The sequence below is a fragment of the Diceros bicornis genome, chromosome 3 (assembly GCF_020826845.1).
Source record: "Diceros bicornis minor isolate mBicDic1 chromosome 3, mDicBic1.mat.cur, whole genome shotgun sequence".
NCBI lineage: Eukaryota > Metazoa > Chordata > Mammalia > Perissodactyla > Rhinocerotidae > Diceros > Diceros bicornis.
In genome coordinates this window covers 48840412-48857841 of record NC_080742.1, presented here as the reverse complement: position 1 = coordinate 48857841, position 17430 = coordinate 48840412, and positions in this window count along the sequence as shown.

The following is a 17430-nucleotide window of genomic DNA, read 5'->3' as shown; positions in this document are numbered from 1 at the left end:
ATGTATATGGTGATGGACAAACAAAAATGTACAACCAAAAATTTCACAATGTTATAAACTATTAAAACATCAATAAAAAAATGAACCATCAATTTTTAAACTTTTATATTGAGGTACAACTTGTATACAGTAAAGTGCACAAATCTTAAGTGTATAACTCTATACCTTTTTCCATGCTTATACCTATGTAACCACCACCCAGATCAAAAAATAGATCAGCTCCTCAGAAGGCTCCCTGGTGCTCCTTTCTAGTCTGTACCCTTATTCTTATCTCTATCCTCATATACCAGGATAATGAAATGATACCATCATGTTCAAACATTGTAATACGTATGATAAATTATTATTATAACAAAAAATATTATAAATATTTTCATTTTACCATACAAATAGTTTTCAGTTATAATGCCATTTTCATCATCTCTTAAAACAATGTAGAGCCCTAGAATATTTCTCAAGTTCTTTCAAAATTTTCAGTGCTGTGATTTTACAAAGAAAATCAAAACTGGAAGTATGCTAATCAATTTGTTCAAATGTCTCTTCAATCAAGACTCTATCTTTGGGTAGGCCCTGTGGCTTAGCGGTTAAGTGTGTGCACTCCGCTACTGGTGGCCCGGGTTAGGATCCCGGGCGCACACCAACGCACCGCTTGTTGGGCCATGCTGAGGCCGCATCCCACATACAGCAACTAGAAGGATGTGCAACTATGACATACAACTACCTACTGGGGCTTTGGGGAGAAAAAGGGAAAAAAAGGGGGAGGATTGGCAGTGGATGTTAGCTCAGAGCCGGTCTTCCTCAGCAAAAAAGAGGAGAATTAGCACGGATGTTAGCTCAGGGCTGATCTTCCTCAAAAAAGACTGTATCTTAATCTATCAGGGCAAGAAAACATGATCTATGGAAATTAGTTTCATGGTTATTTGTACATGAATCTTCTTATTTATGAAATTTATGTAAAACCTTTTTGTTTCTTTGCTCTAATTTCCTTATATTTTATTTGAATGGCATCTTTGTTAAATACCTTTTGATTTAGAAAAATTATTTTCTCTAAAATTAAAAAATTTATTATGTTGGAAAGTGAAACCTAGCTATGTAAGATTTTTTTGTAACTCTTTTGCTAACGTTAATAATAATAATGAACCGTTTGTACCAAATAACTGTGCCCAGTGCAAGTCCAAAATAAATTTCATTTTCCTGCAAAGGCCACAAATTCCCCTTTGCTTGAAATCTATTGTTCTGTTTAACTTTTCTAATGTATCTTATATCTTGTCTAAATTAAATCCAATTACTTTGACAACATTTAGACAGCATTTTCCTCATGTGTTCAGGAGTGATTTTGTATACGCTTCAAGATGTTCAATGTTTGGGCAGATCCAGAATGCTGTATGTAATCTGTGATTTTTCCAAAGATATCATTACTATTGACAGGATTAAGACCAACAAATTCGAACAAAGTTTAAGTGGTTAATGAATGTTTCTGGATTTTTGACTAAATTATGGAACGTGCACTTTATTTTAGCAAGGCCTTTATTATAGGCTTTATCATGCCTGGATGAGGTCACAGTCACAGAAATACACCACTAATGCCACACGGTACACTATAACATAGGATTTACTGATAGAGCATACGCAGTCCCCTGAACTCACACTGCCCCATGACACAGGCATAGATGTTCTCAATGCACCTTGGTCAAAGTCCCTGGGGCCTGCCTGGGGCAATGGACTGGATATGCCACAAACAGCACTCGAGAAAGGACTCTGCTCCCTCCCTGACTTACATATTTATCAACTGGACTAAGCGAGTGTAGGGAAGATCTAGTTTCTCTAAAAAACAAGAATGTATCAAGGGATCTCGGGCCCAGGAAGAACACTAAGGAGTGTGTAAACCTAAGGCTGAGGTCTTGTACCGAGGGCCTTGGGAAGAGCCTTGAAGAATCTCTACCTGCCAGGAACCCTGGCACCAGTCGCCACCCAGCTGTCCCTCTGCAGATAGGCTCAGTCCCACAGAGCCAGCTCTCTGCTAAGCTACCAAACGAAGGAAGGAAATGTGCTAAAATCACTCCAGAACACATGGGGAAAATGCTGTCTAAATTTTGTCAAAGTAATTGTATTTAATTTAGACAAGATATAAGATACATTAGAAAAGTTAAACAAAACAATAGATTTCAAGCAAAGGGCCATCCAGATCTGTCTCTTAGCAGACTTGCCTTTGGCAATCTTTTGAATCAATGCTTTAAAACTGAAAAATATTTTCTTCACTGCTCTATCAGTTCTTCACTTAAGCCAAAACCCTGTACTTTTGTACAATATGGATAAAATATCAATGAAACATTTCTTAATATTCCACTCTGTTTTCTTCTGGTTCAAATGTGTATGTATGTTTGTGTATAATTATTCAATATGACTTTGTACAATCTAGTTGAAATGGATAATGTAAATATTTAAGTTTTCATTTTATATGCTTTCTTCTCTCACTTTACTAACCATTAAATTAATAATCTTGTATAGAATTTTCCATCCTAGATAGTAATCATTGTCTGTCTTAAATGTTTAACCATTCCAGCTTTAACTTTCAAAACCATTTATTCTAAATCTAGAAATGTTCTACTATTTTCTATAAATATTGTGCTATTAAAATAGTATTACTTTAAGAATATTAAAATAAGGGCCGGCCCCGTGGCTTAGCGGTTAAGTGCATGTGCTCCGCTGCTGGCAGCCCAGGGTTCGGATCCCGGGCGCGCACTGACGCACCACTTCTCCGGCCATGCTGAGGCCGCGTCCCACATACAGCAACTAGAAGGATGTGCAGCTTTGACATACAACTATCTACTGGGGCTTTGGGGGAAAAATAAATAAATAAAATTATAAAAAAAAAAGAATATTAAAATAAGGTCCTACATCAGTGTTTACTTGTGTTGGTGAATGCTGTCAGTGCTGTTTATTCAGCATTTTTTTTTTCCAGTTCCAGTAACAGCAGGGGTGTTTTTGTGTGTGCCAGTGATATTTCTGTTCTTTTAATCAGAAACCTAAATATTTCCAGTCACAAATACCTTTGTTGGCCAAAGCTGACTTTGAAAACCGCTTGTGAGATGTATAACAGTATAACAAAAAACATATAACCTTTAAACTTTAAATATAAAATACAATTTCTGTGTTTTTTATTCCACTTGAAAGCATTTTGGTATAAAATGAATTACTAAACTTTCTGCTAAGTGAAAATGGAAATGAAAAATTATAATCATTCATTTGAAACAGAAGAACGTGAAGGTCATTGTCCAGGATCATTGCTCAAGAAACAGTGAAAAACCTCAGGGTTTCTCTTGCCCATTCAACCTGCTGATTTCCTGAATCTAATTTTCTTCATTTTCTAACAGGCAAAACAGAATTTGATTTGTTGTTTCTAAATTGTAAATTTGATATGTATAATTCTCTTTTAAATCTAATTGCTTTGGTCAGTTATTAAACTTTCATCAATAAAGAGTGTGAAATTGCAGAGGTTTCATTTGATCTGTTCACGTTGTGGATTTGAAGAGAATAATTTTCTTCCTGGTTTCAGTGTCTTGATCAGTTATTAAATCTCTATTAAAAAAACAATTTGTAATCTCATATTCTAGTATCTTATGTGGGTCATTCTCAACAGAAGTCTGTTTGCCTTGTTTCCAATTTTTAAAAATGCAAGCAGACTGCCTCTTTTGAAGACTTTCAATTTCTTTTATTTTCAGATTTGTTTTCTTTTTAAGCTCCATTTTTGTATTTTCTACATCCATAATCACCTTGACATGTATTCATTCTCAATGATCCAAATTAAAAAAATAATCTGTAATATATTCAGAGCTTATACCAACTCAAACATATTTTCATTTTAAATGTACCTTAAAGTACATGTAACAGTAAAAAATTAAAATGAAATTTCATATACCTTTTTTAAAGCCTATTTTCTTCTAAAATATTCTAAAAATTCAAAATTATTTGTCAAATTAAAAGGCAATATATAAATTATAATTAATAGAGTATTCAATCAAAATTGTTTAAATAAAGCTGAATTTTCACTAAAATTTTGAAATTTATCTAAATCTTTTAACATAAACTATTCATATTTCTAGCATTCAATGTCCATTTAGTTGCCAATGTAAAGAATGTTTTCCATTTTAAGCATGTTATGTCTAAACCACACATATACATATTTAATAATGTGAATTGTTCATTATAACAAATGTTCCTCAGCTGCTATGTTTATCTGTTGCAAATACAGTGCTAACTATGAGTACCACAAATTGGTGCACCAAGAGAGAAGCAAAGAAATGGATGCTCAGCGCTACTAGGAAAGGATACTTCATTATGCAACAATCTATTACATTGGTAGCATCTGAGAGGAAGGATTTGTCTAGGAATTAATTTGTCTTCTCCCTTACTTAAGCATTTTTGCCACTCAAGTGCTCCCTTTCCTCCAAAGCAGTGTCCATCCCCAAGGTTGGCAGCAATACAACCTACAGACCTTCACAACATTCTTGTTTAATGCCGCCTTTTTAAAGGACATAGGACGAGATATGTAGATGCATTTCCCTGGAGCCTGAATAGCATTTGTCACAACAGAAGATATTTAGGGTTACAGGTCAGGTTGTGCCAGCCCTAAGTACTAAGGCAGTGACCAAATTGCCCATGTGTACTTTAAGAAATGTACTTTTTGTGTTCTTGTGATATGCGTAGACTTCTAAAGTGCAGGGTCCAGAGCAGAGCCCCCTCTCGCCCAGGTCTAACTGCCCCTATGCTGCTTCCTGCTTTTTGCTACAAACCTAACCATGATAAACATTTTCATTTCTGTCTCCTTAAGGATCTGTGAAGAGTTTCTCTGGGATACATACTCAGGAGTCAAATTGTTGGATTATGAAGTATAAAACATTCTTAGTTTCACTAAGTACTGCTCTCTGGAACAGCTGTACTAGTTTATACTCCCACCTGTAATACATAAAGATTTTCTCTATTTTTCCATGCAAATGTATCATTTTTCAAAACTGAAATGGTATTGTCCTACACCTATTGTTTCACAATTTGAATTTTTCATTTGTCTAGTTTAATATTGATCCATTGGCTGGATCCTTTAGGCAACATTGTCTAACCAGTAACCACTCAATTGTACTAGCATCTGAGCTGTATTTCTTCATCTTTCATTCAATTATTACATTTGTTTATCCAGAGCACAGACTTCAGCAAACTATAAAGAATTGTTCCAGGCACTGAGGACCCAAAGACAAATGAGGCATAATCCCCTTCACTCAAGGAGCTTGGAGTCTGGAAGATATAATGAGAAACCTATTCCAAAGCTTTGCAGAGGTCAAAATTTAGTGTCATTTTCATTTCTTCTTTTACAAATTCATTAATCCTGTCAAAAGAAAGAAAGTTAGGTTAATCTGAAAGTATATGTCCCTAGTAGAGACTCACCTCTAATAATGTGTTTACTTTGTAAGAGCACATAAATGATACTTTGAGTAATCCTTTCTTCAATTTTGCCCAGGATCAAATCAGGTTTGGGTACTCCACCTTCTCCTTTTGGAAAATTGCCACTTTATTTGCCAATATCCGATACTGATTTCATTCTCCTTGATTTTCAAAATAACATCTGTTCAACTACTCGTTCCCAGTTGTCTGAGTATGTTGGACATAATTCATATATAGTCTAGATGACTGAAAATTACGGTTGACTCTCCATATCTGTCAGCTCCATATCTGCGGATTCAATCAGCCTTGGGTCAAAGGCCTACCACAATTGTGTCCGTAGTGAACACGTACAGACCTTTTTTTCTTGCTGTTATTTCCTAAACAATACTGTATAACAACTATTTACATAGCACTTACATTGTATTAAGTATTATCTAGAGATGATTTAAAGTATACAGGAGAATGTGCATAGGTTGTATGCTAATACTATGTCATCTTATACAAGGGACTTGAGCATCCACGGATTTTGTTATCCATAGGGGTGCTGGAAGCAACCCCCTGCCCATACGGAGAGACAACTGTCTTTAGATCTCTCCACAACTTAGATACATTTCTCACCCACCTTGAGCTCCAGCTTCTTCTAACTCTCTTTTGTTTTACCTTTTTCAGTATGAAGACCATTCTTCTTGACATAGAAAACAGACTTAAAGAGTTCTGCTTACTCTGTCATTTGTTCACATTACACAGTCAGCCCCAAGCATCAGACCTAACTCTCCCTTTATCTTTTTGCTCTAAATATGACTTATAAGGCTCTTTTATTTGTCCTTAGCAGATTTGCAATTCTCAACTCATTTTGGGCTTTAGTGTTCCTGATGCTGTGTTTTACAGATTTATGATGCTCTCTATTCATTCTTAGTCATATTTCCATCATTTTTACATGTTCTATTAAAATCTGAACTAATCATAAAATACTTCATACTATCGCACTGGCTTCTTCAAATACTTCCCTCTTCTTGTTCATTGAGATCATTTAAAATTATGTAATCAGAATTGAATAATTAAGGGCAACCCAATCCTCTTGGTCGTGATACATCTAGCACAGTGCAGGGCAAATAAATATTTAATGAATGACAATAAATGAATGAAAGTCTCATTCCATAGATTTATGCTTGTCTTCTCTTTGAGCTTTTTATAATATGAATTTTTTATAATTTTCAAGACATAGTTGGATATTTCTATTGTTATACAAATTTACAACTTAGGTAGAGTCATTTTCTCCCTACACTACTGCCACTTTCATTTCAGTTAATTCCCGTTTTTAAAGGACATGCATCTTTCTGTGTTTGTAATTAGTGAAGACGTTAACTCAGTGCTGTGGGAGCTGCCCAGAAAAACCCTCTTGGGTCTGACACCCCTCATACCTACATGTAATGATTTTCTTTTTCATGGGCAACAGAAGGACTAACAGCCAGTAACAACTCCTTTGAGGAAGGACCTGTGCCCTTTCCAAAATGAGAAGGTGCTCTTCCATATTGGGAGAGAATTTGAAGCATCTTTATATCTCCTGCCTATGTCTCCTTGGGTTAAAAATTCTATTTGCTTTTATTCTTGATATAGTTGCCTATAAAAACACATTGAGAGAATCTATTTTCTGTCGTATCCCAAATAAGATGAAGAAAGTTGCTGTAATTAATGTTGCCATGAACTCACAATTTCTACCCTTGGGAAAGCTATAAAAGGAGGACAGACCCCTCTCCCTGCTTCCCCCAGTCTTTGCTGACAATAGCCAGCTGTTCCCATAGGCGCCTATGCTGTGGGCTGTGGGCAAAACCATCAGGGACCACTTGCAGCCAGTTCCAGGCCCAGAGCCGTGAAGACTATGAGAGAATCCCGCAGGAGCCTGAATACATGATGGGTAATGTCTGGGTATTGTTTTGCTTTTTATTTGCTAAGGATTTAAGGGGACATGAACCCTGTTAATCAGTCTCTATTGCTTCCACCCTTTAGTCTCTAGCTCATTGCAATCAAAAGGTATGTTCCTGCCCTAGAGGGCAGGCAAATCCTATTTGGGTAATCCTTGAAACTCTGTTATGAAATATTAAGGCAAGTTAGACTTACTAATTGTTCCAAAACTGTGTCTTTTTTCTATCTCATATATAACATTGATATTTTAGGTAGAATATAGTCTTACTTTGACACCATAGATAAATCTTGACATTAAAAATCTGTGCTCCATATTGTATGATTCCATTTATATGAAATGCCCAGCAAAGGCAAATCCATGGAGACAGAAAGTAGATTAGTGGTTGTCAGAGGATGGAGGGAAGGGAGAACGGGGAGTGACTACTTAATGAGTACAGGATTCCTTTTTGGGGTGATACAAATATTCTGGAATTAGATAGTAATGATGGTTGCACAACATTGTAAATATACTAAAACTCCCTGAATTGTGCATTTTAAAATAGCTTAAATGAAAAAATATAAAATAAAATAAAATAGCTTAAATGGTGATTTTTGTTATGTGAATTTTATCTCAATAAAAATTTTTTTTAATCTGTTTTGTTCTACTTCAACATTTTAAATTTAGTATTGTAAAATGTAAGGGAAAATACAAAGCAACAACTTATATAAAGCTGCAGAAGACTAATGTTAATAAAAGATTAGTTGATTTAAAAAAAAAAAAGAGGGAAATGTATATGTTCGGGGCATCCACCTGCACTCAGACGTCCCCCTAGCCCTTGACCTTGGAGTTCCAGCATGCTCATACTGCCACCTGGTGGCTCTGAATCTCCAAACCAGGTAGGAACCCACATTTATGACTGATTTCCATCTCTTACCTATTCTTCCCTCCAAGCTTGCCCTCTTCTGGTTGTAAAGGATATGCAAAATGAATTCCTTGATAAGGTTTGAAAACCCAAGTGGGTCAATGTATTAAGATCTACTAAGCTCCCAAATAACTGAGCAACATGTTAACTCAGAGAAATGGCAGAGGTAGAATTTCAGACACACCTCATTCCTTCCAACAAATAATTATGTAACACCAGTGAGAGTTAGATTTCGGGTGTATTTCCTGACTCTAAGCATAGACCCAGCTACAGACTGTTAGGAGAATTGGCTAAGATTTTCACAAGGTCTCATTGCATTAGTGGCAACTCCTGCCCAAGTGTGGGCTCTCAAGGTGCCAGGCAGTGCCTTTAGAAGGAGAAGGAGACTCCCCTTCACTGACTCCTGTGTTTGCGGGTGGCACTAGGACACTGAGTCTTTTTTTTTTTTTGGTGAGGAAGATCAGCCCTGAGCTAACATCCATGCCAATCCTCCTCTTTTTGCTGAGGAAGACCGGCCCTGAGCTAACATCTACTGCCAATCCTCCTTTTTTTCCCTTTTTCTCCCCCAAAGCCCCAGTAGATAGTTGTATGACATAGTTGCACATCCTTCTAGTTGCTGTATGTGGGACGCAGCCTCAGCATGGCCGGAGAAGCGGTGCATTGGTGCACAACCGGGATCCGAACCCGGGCCGCCAGTAGCGAAGCATGCTCACTTAACCGCTAAGCCACGGGGCTGGCCCCCAGGACACCGAGTCTTAACCAGTACTTTGGGGCACCCTCGTTCAGGAAGTCCTGGCTCTTTGCAAAGGCAAGTGAGGCTGGGGCCGTGGTCCCTCTGTCGATGCATATCTTGCTGCTGTCACACCTCATCCCCTGACCCTATGGGATATCGTGGGTCTCAGCCCTGGTGCGTGATCTAATGGCCTGATATAAACAGCCTGAAGACCTAGTACTGGCACCATCTATAACACCCAAGGAAATTAGCAAGCCCCTCACTGAATGTAAAACGCCCATAGAGGGCCGGCACCATGGCCTAGCAGTTAAGTGCGAGCGCTCGGCTGCTGGCTGCCCAGGTTCCGACCCGGGCGCACACCCACGCACCACTTCTCCGGCCATGCTGAGGCCGCATCCCACATACAGCAACTAGAAGGATGTGCAACTATGACATACAACTATCTACTGGGGCTTTAGGGGAAAAATAAATAAATAAAATTAAAAAAAAAACAACAATAGGAGTGACGTCAGCATCATGGCGGAGTGAGCTTTCCCGTGAACTCTTCCCCCGACAAGATACAACAAAAGCAACAGTCACAGACCAACAATGGAATCCCAGACAGTGAAAACCTAGAGCAGAGGGATCCACACTGCCGCACATCTGAGAGCAGAACGTGCTGGGCCCCCTGAGGAAGTGGGGAGAGGTAAGGAGAACTCCGCTCCCTCCCCATCAGATCAGCGATCCGGGCCACGTGGCTCCCAGAGAGGGGGGAGGGGCGGCCCTCGGCGGGGAAACCGTGGCTCTCCGGACTCTCTCAGCCAGTGGGAAACTCCCGCACAGAGGACTCAGAGGAGCCACAGGGCTACCATCAACATCTGAGCACCCCAGAGAGCGGATAAAGAGGGGCAAACAAGAAGCCTCCCACGTCAGGGACCCAGAGGGCAAAAAAGAGAGAGCTCCCCCCTCCCCGCAACCCGGACTCTGCAGCTCGACCAGACCAGACCTAGCGATCCGAGGCAGACCTGATCAAACGACTGGACCCGTGGATCGCAGCGGGGAAAAAAAACAACAAAACTGCGGATCGCAGCAGAAAAACTGGAGCAGAGCACAGGGGGCTTAGACTACACAGCCCTTCACCACCACACAGTGGCGGCAGGTGGAAATTGCAACCAGAGACTTCCAGGATGAGGAAAATCAAAACCAACACAGGAACCACAATGCAAAAATATATGAAATCACCAGACCAGAAACAAAATGACAAGCACCCAGAAATCAACCCCGAAGACACAGAAATCCATAAACTAAATGACAGAGATTTCAAAATAGCTATCATAAAAACACTCAACGAAATACGAGACAAAACAGACAAACAATTCAATGAGATTAGGAGTTTCTTCACAAAAGAGATTGAAATCATAAAGAAAAACCAATCAGTGCTGATGGAGATGAAGAACACAATGGAGGAGATAAAGGAGAATCTGGAATCTTTAAGGAACAGAGCTGACAATATGGAGGAAAGAATTAGTACTTTAGAGGATAGGAATACAGATATACTCCAGATGGAAGAGGAGAGAGAACTAAGACTAAAAAGAAATGAAGAAAGACTCCGAGAAATATCTGACTCTATTAGAAAATGTAACATAAGAATTATAGGTATTCCTGAGGGAGAGGAGAGGGAAAGAGGAACAGAGAGCCTATTCAAGGAAATAATAGCTGAGAATTTCCCAAATCTGGGGAAGGAGCAGGAAATACCAGTAAGCGAAGCCAACAGGACACCTATATATATTAACAGACAAAGGCCTTCACCACGACACCTAGTGGTAAGGCTAGCCAGGGTCAACGACAAAGAAACAATATTAAGGGCAGCTAGACAAAAACAAAAAATAACGTACAAAGAAACTCCCATCAGGCTCTCAGCGGATTTCTCAACAGAAACTTTTCAGGCTAGAAGAGACTGGAATGATATATTCAAAATACTGAAAGACAAAAACTTTCAGCCAAGAATACTCTATCCAGCAAAAATATCCTTCAAATATGATGGAGAAATAGTAACTCTCCCAGATAAACAAAAGCTAAGGGAGTTCATGGCCACGAGACCCCCACTACAAGAAATACTCAAGAAGGCCCTCAGGCCTGAAAAAAAGAAGAGAAAGGGAACACAAAGCTTGGAGGAAGGAGAAAAGTAGGTAGACAAAATCAGAGAAATAGTAGATCTTTACCGGAATAGGTTAGCAACCACTTAAATACTAAACTCAAAGATCAAAGGAAGAAATTCACCAAAAATAAATTTAACCTCATCACTGTAAACACACAGCCACAACACAAGATAGAATAAGGTATAACAAGAGCAACTTAGAAGGGGAAGAGGAAAGTGACTGAATTGACTTAGTATAAGGAAATAGGAGGCTATCAGATAATGGACTATCTCATACAGAAGATTTTTCGCCCAAACCTCAAGGTAACCACTAAACAAATAATCAAAGCAAAACCACATATGATAAACAAAGAGAAAACTAGAAGAATCATAAGACAGAACAACCAAACTGAATTGGCAGTCCAAAACAAATGGGACAAGAAACAAAGGAAATGCAAAAGAACCAGAAAATAAGTGACAAAACAGCAACATTAAGCCCTCATATATCAATAATTACCCTAAATGTAAATGGATTGAACTCTCCAATCAAAAGATACAGAGTGGCAGGATGGATTAAAAAGCAAGACCCAACAATATGCTGCCTTCAGGAAACACATCTTAGCACTAAAGACAAGCACAGGCTCAGAGTGAAAGGATGGAAGACAATACTCCAAGCTAATGGCAAACAAAAGAAAGCAGGTGTTGCCATACTCATATCAGACAAAGTAGACTTCAAGATCAAACAGATTAAGAAAGACAAAGAAGGGAAATATATAATGATAAAAGGGACACTACATCAAGAAGACATATCACTTATAGATATATATGCACCCAACATAGGAGCACCAATGTACATAAAGCAACTATTAACAAACCTAAAAGGAGAAATCAACAACAACACAATAATAGTAGGGGATCTTAACACCCCACTTACAGCAATGGATAGATCATCCAGACAAAAAGTTAATAAAGAAATATTAGACTTAAATGAAAAACTGGACGAGATGGACCTAGTAGACATATACAGAGCACTCCACCCAAAAACAGCTGACTACACATTCTTCTCAAGCGTGCATGGAACATTCTCTAGGATAGACCATATGTTGGGAAACAAAGCAAGCCTCAATAAATTTAAGAAGATTGAAATCATAACAAGCATCTTTTCAGACCATAAGGCTATGAAACTGGAAATGAACCATGAAAAAAAAACTGGGAAAGTGACAAAAATGTGGAGATTAAACAACATGCTACTGAACAACCAATGGATCATTGATGAAATTAAAGGAGAAATCAAAAACTATCTGGAAACAAACAAAAATGATAACATGCCATATCAAACCATATGGGATGCAGCAAAAGCGGTCCTGAGAGGGAAACTCATAGCGATACAAGCCCACCTTAACAAACAAGAAAAAGCCCTAATAGGCAACCTTAAATTACACCTAACAGAACTAGAAAAAGAAGAACAAACAAAGCCCAAAGCCAGCAGAAGGAGAGAAATAATAAAAATCAGAGCAGAAATAAATGATATTGAGACCAAAAAAACAGTAGAAAGGATTAATGAAACAAAGAGTTGGTTCTTCGAGAAGATAAACAAAATAGACAAACCCTTAGCCAGGCTAACTAAGAAAAAAAGAGAAAAGGCTCAAGTAAATAAAATTAGAAATGAAAGAGGAGAAATTACAACGGATACCATGGAAATACAGAGGATTATAAGAGAATACTATGAGAAATTATATGCCAACAAATTGGACCACCTAGAAGAAATGGATAAATTCTTAGACTTATACAACCTCCCAAAATTGAACCAAGAAGAAATGGAGAATCTGAATAGACCAATAACAAGTAAAGAGATTGAAATAGTAATCAAAAACCTCCCAAAAAATAAAAGTCCAGGACCAGATGGCTTCTCCAGTGAATTTTACCAAACATTCAAAGAAGATTTAATACCCATTCTCCTCAAACTATTCCAAAAAATAGAGGAAGATGGAACACTTCCTAAATCATTCTATGAGGCCAACATCATCCTGATACCAAAACCAGACAAAGACAATACAAAGAAAGAAAATTACAGGCAATATCACTGATGAACATTGATGCAAAAATCCTCAACAAAATATTGGCAAACCGAATACAACAATACATTAAAAAGATCATACACCATGATCAAGTGGGATTTATACCAGGGACGCAGGGATGGTTCAACATCCGCAAATCAATCAATGTGATACATCACATCAACAAAACAAAGAATAAAAACCACATGATCATCTCAATAGACGCAGAGAAGGCATTTGACAAGATACAACATCCATTTATGATAAAAACTCTCAATAAAATGGGAATAGAAGGAAAGTACCTCAACATAATAAAGGCCATATATGACAAACCCACAGCTAACATCATACTCAACGGGGAAAGACTAAAAGCCATTCCTCTGAGAACAGGAACGAGGCAGGGCTGCCCACTCTCACCACTCCTGTTCAACATAGTACTGGAGGTTTTGGCCAGAGCAATTAGGCAAGAAAAAGGAATAAAAGGAATCCAAATAGGTAACGAAGAAGTGAAACTCTCACTATTTGCAGATGACATGATTGTATATATAGAAAACCCTAAAGAATCTGTTGGAAAACTATTAGAAACAACCAACAACTACAGCAAAGTTGCAGGGTACAAAATCAATCTACAAAAATCAGTTGCATTTCTATATGCTAATAATGAACTAACAGAAAGAGAGCTCAAAAAGATAATACCATTTACAATTGCATCAAAAAGAATAAAATACCTAGGAATAAATCTTACCAAGGAGGTGAAGGACCTATACAATGAGAACTACAAGACATTATTGAGGGAAATCCACGATGACATAAAGAAATGGAAAGATATCCCATGCACGTGGATTGGAAGAATAAACATAGTTAAAATGTCTATATTACCTAAAGCAATCTACAGATTCAATGCAATCCCAATCAGAATCCCAATGACATTCTTCACAGAAATAGAAAAAAGAATACTAAAATTTATATGGGGCAACAAAAGACCCCGAATAGCTGAAGAAATCCTAAAGAAAAAGAACAAAGCTGGAGGCTTCACAATCCCTGACTTCAAAACATACTACAAAGCAATAGTAATCAAAACAGCATGGTACTGGTACAAAAACAGACACACAGATCAATGGAACAGAATTGAAAGCCCAGAAATAAAACCACACATATACGGACAGCTAATTTTCGACAAAGGTGCTAAGGACATGCAATGGAGAAAGGAAAGTCTCTTCAATAAATGGTGTTGGGAAAACTGGACAGCCACATGCAAAAGAATGAAAGTGGACCATGTGCTATCGCCATTCACAAAAATTAACTCAAAATGGATCAAAGACCTGAAGGTGAGACCTGAAACTGTAAAACTCATAGAAGAAAATATAGGCAACACACTATTTGACATTGGTCTTAAAGGAATCTTTTCGGATGACATGCCTACCCAGACTAGGGAAACTAAAGAAAAAATAAACAAGTGGGACTTTATCAGACTAAAGAGCTTTTATAAGACAAATGAAACCAGAATCAAGATGAACAAACAACCAACCAGCTGGGAGAGAATATTTGCAAAACATACATCTGACAAGGGGTTGATCTCCATAATATATCAAGAACTCACACAATTGAACAACAAAAAAACAAACAACCCGATCAAAAAATGGGCAGAGGAAATGAACAGACACTTCTCCAAGGAAGATATACAGATGGCCAATAGGCACATGAAAAGATGCTCAACATCACTAATCATCAGGGAAATGCAAATCAAAACAACACTAAGATACCACCTCATGCCCGTTAGAATGGCTATAATCACCAAGACAAAAAACAACAAATGTTGGAGAGGATGTGGAGAAACAGGGACCCTCATACACAGCTGGTGGGAATGCAAATTGGTGCAGCCTCTATGGAAAACGGTATGGAGATTCCTCAAAGAATTAAAAATAGAGATGCCCTATGATCCGGCCATCCCACTACTGGGAATCTATCCAACGAACCTGAAATCAACAATCCAAAGAGGCTTATGCACCCCTATGTTCATTGCAGCATTATTCACCATAGCCAAGAAGTGGAAGCAATCTAAGTGTCCCTCGACTGACGATTGGATTAAGAAAATGTGGTATATATATACAATGGAATACTACTCAGCCATAAAAAAAGACAAAATCATCCCATTTGCAACAACATGGATGGGCCTGGAGCATATTATGTTAAGTGAAATAAGCCAGAAAGAGAAAGACAAACACTGTATGATCTCACTCATATGTGGAATATAAACCAACACATGGACAGAGAAAACTGGACTGTGGTTACCAGGGCAGTGGGGGTGGGGGGTGGGCACAAGGGGTGAAGGGAGTCATAAATGTGGTGATGGACAAATAAAAATGTACAACCCAAAATTTCACAATGTTAGAAACCATTAAAACTTCAATAAAAAAAAATAATAAAAAAAAAAGAAAAAGAAAAAAAAAAAAAAAACAACAATAAACAAACACATAGGGACAGAGATTGGATTGGTGGTTACCAGAGGGGAAGGGGGGAGGGAGGAGGGTGAAAGGGATAATTCAGTACATGTGTGTGGTGATGGGTTGTAATTAGTATTTTGGTGGTGAACATGATGTAGTCCACGCAGAAATAGAAGTACAATGATGTACACCTGAAATTTTTACAATGTTATAAACCAATGTTACTGCAATAAACAAAAAATTAAAAAAAAAAAAAAAAAAACTCCCATAGAAGCGGCCTGGCCACTGCTCAGCCAGGCGCCAAAGTGCTGGTTCTATACTCTCAGGGGTCTAGGGGCCAGCCCCAGTGATCCTGCCACCATCGCGCTAGTGGAAGCCGATGACCCCAATCCTATAGAGTTCGACTGGGATACCCTGGAGAAAGAAGTAACCACATACAAGACCGGCTGCCAGGGACATCCACTGTAAATCTTTCTGATAACAACTCGTAAGGTTAATTCAGTGGGGAATAACAGAGAAATAGAAACAAATGCAAAATTTTATGGATCTGAAGATTAAAAATATTTTAAAAGACTTTGTACAGCAAGAGGGAGAAAAAGGGGCTGACTGGCTGTTGAAAGTGTTTAATACTGCCTCTGAGCTACCACTTGCCATCACAGAAATGGTGCAACTAGCTCATATTTCCAAAGACCCTAAAATGCGTAACCTTTTAAAAGACCCCTGGAGCCTGAGGGCCAAATTCTTGAGAGACACAGGTGACACTAACCCTCCCATACTATTCAGAAGGCCCTGGAGGGAATAAACGTGGTGGCCAGCCATGAAAGAAAAGCTCACCCAGACTCCCAGATTTTATAGTACCAAGGTGGTGCACAACCCCAAGGCCAGCCCCTGGGTGCCAGGCCCCGCAGCCCACCTCAAAGAGCACCCTTTCCACCTCCTGGTCCTGGAGGCCCCATGGCAATCCCATCAAAAAGCAGTGGGCCTAAATAGCAGAGGTGACTCTTATGCTGGCAACTCTGCCAGTTGGGGGACCCAATGATCTCATATCTGGACAGGCCTGGTGTAAACTCCTCTCTTTAAAACAAGTAATTACCTCACTAAAGAGCCCAATCTCAGTGGACCCGAGGCCTTCAGAAGGGCCTGAATCTCCCTATGCCCCAAACAACTTCCTTGACCTGTGTCCTTGGCAGTCTCCCAGAGCATTACCCTAGGGACTCAGTGGCTCCCCAGAGCTTATCCCATCTCCAGGGGTTAATTGTCCACTATGACTCTGGTGGTCTACAGAGACAAAGACAATACAGACATGACGGCTCTATTACACAAGAGTCCAAGTTGTGGTAATTCCAGGTAACCCTTCTAAACTCTCCAAGGGAACCTCATACAGCCTACAAGACATAGCAGATAAAACTGTAAAGAGAGTACAAATTAAGCTAAATGTGTCTGTTGGCACCATATTTCTAAAACAGTTGCCAGTGGTGGTGGTCCCTTGGCTCTCTCTTTTCCTATTATAGGTATGGACACCCTCATTCAGCGACACATCTGGTGGAATAAACCTAAATTCCTGGCCTATCTCGTGGGGGCTGCCAAATGAGAACCTGTCCAATTGCTTCCTCCAATGAAAACAGTAAATGCACCACAATATCACATGAAGCAAGGTACAGAGGGAGTTTGGCTTGTCATTGGAGATATGCTTGACACAGGGGTCATTAGGCCACCTCTCACCCTTTAATAGCCCTATCTGGCAAGTGTTAAAACCGGCCACCAATGAATGGAGATTAACAATTGGCTATCAAAACTTAAATGCACAGGTTCCCTCCAC